We start from the raw sequence: 1,635 nt of genomic DNA on the forward strand, positions 1-1,635 counted from the left end.
TCCTTAATGGACCCCTTTTCTGTCATTTAGTAAACTGATGGTCCCTGCTTAAGTGAAATATTTTATGGATATTTTATATTCAAAACTGTGCAATTAAACTCAAATAGTGAACTCAGTAAGTAAGACGTTTGTTATGAGCAGATTATTTCCTGCTTAGGGAACGTTTTATACAGTTCTCTGTCAGTATTGTGTTTTTGATTATTTTTTTAACAATCATACAAACTTTATAGGCTTTCTGTTGACAAATTTATTGTTATCTTGTCTATGATGCCTTGTCATTGTTATAATAAACAATTTACTTAACATTTACATTTCTTTACAGAAATGAACCTTCTGTTTATATTTTTAAAGTTTTCTGACACCCGACGATCCCCCATGACCCATATAAAACAAAAACACATCTGATATGACATAGCCTATTTATCTACCAAACGTTTCACTTTCTGAACAGACAGATCTGAAGAACTCACTGAACAGGCTCCAAAATGTGTTTCAGGTCTGCGTTCATCTACCCTTTGGAAAAGAAAAGATCATGGATCTGTGCAACACTAAAGATCAGCTGAAGAACATCACTGGACGGCAATTTAAAGAGAAAATTAGAAAAAAGCCCTTTGGATAAGTATTCTTTTGTTTACTCTTTTAAAGTGTTAAATGTCCATTTTAATGATAAAAATTAAAGTTAAGACATTACAGCCTATGTTCTATTGTGCAGTACAAGTGGGCGGACCCAGGTTTGTCCACAACACTGTGCCTGCCTTTAACCCTCAGTTGTTTTAATATGACTTCAGAGAGTCTAATGCTTCTCCTTTTTTACACTTTGTCAATCTTGTAGCTGTTGTAAATGGACAAGACGTCTAAAAATCACCCTTTAGTTTGGCCATCTTTTCACCTAACAAAATCAAAAACAAACTTGAAAATGAAGCCTAGGCGACTGTGTAAGATACTAAACATTTTAGAACTATTTATTTCTGCTTTAAGATGAAGACTTTCGCGTTATCATCAACGCCAAGCCGGTGGAGGATGAGGCCACTCTGGAATCCACTGGAATCAAGCACATGTCCAGTGCTGAAACTGTCTAGAGGCACATCTGATGAAGAATAAACCCCACAGGGTCTCAAGAAAACCAGGAGCCATGCATGAACATTTAATCTTTATGTAATATTTTGGGTAATCTACATGTATAGTTTAACATTGAATCATGAATCAGTGCAAATTAATTTTACTCCTGGGTGGACAGAAATTGTTTTCAGTGTCAAAAAAAGTCTTTATGAGCTCACTTTGATTCATTATTAATTCACTGAGTGTCCTATTTCTTTATATTTCTACTACAAGTTACTGTGTTGTCAAACCAATATCAAATCTTTTGTTAGGAATATTGATACGATGCATGAAGGTCTATAGGTCACAAATCTGGATGTAAATGCAAATGTTTTATATAAATGTATCTGCAGATCTGACTGAAAACAATGTGGTTTGGAATAATACATTTTTTATAAACTCTACTTGTCTCACTGGGCTTCTTCATAATGTTCCTCACAGCTAATAATGAAACTTTATTAATAAAAAAATGTGACAATGGGTGAAAAATAGTGAGGTATGAGCATATGCAAAATTAAGCTAAAGCAATGCAAATTA

General features: G+C 33.9%; 1 pseudogene; it reads left to right on the forward strand.

Annotated features, from left to right (window-relative positions):
- The window catches only part of LOC118338462, a 22,582-nt pseudogene extending 21,503 nt beyond the window's left edge, over positions 1–1,079 (forward strand).
- Positions 1,080–1,635: the final 556 nt, after the last annotated feature.

The sequence above is a fragment of the Morone saxatilis genome, unplaced genomic scaffold, assembly GCF_004916995.1.
Source record: "Morone saxatilis isolate NCDOM2014 unplaced genomic scaffold, NCSU_SB_2.0 Contig4, whole genome shotgun sequence".
Classification (NCBI taxonomy): Eukaryota; Metazoa; Chordata; class Actinopteri; family Moronidae; genus Morone; species Morone saxatilis.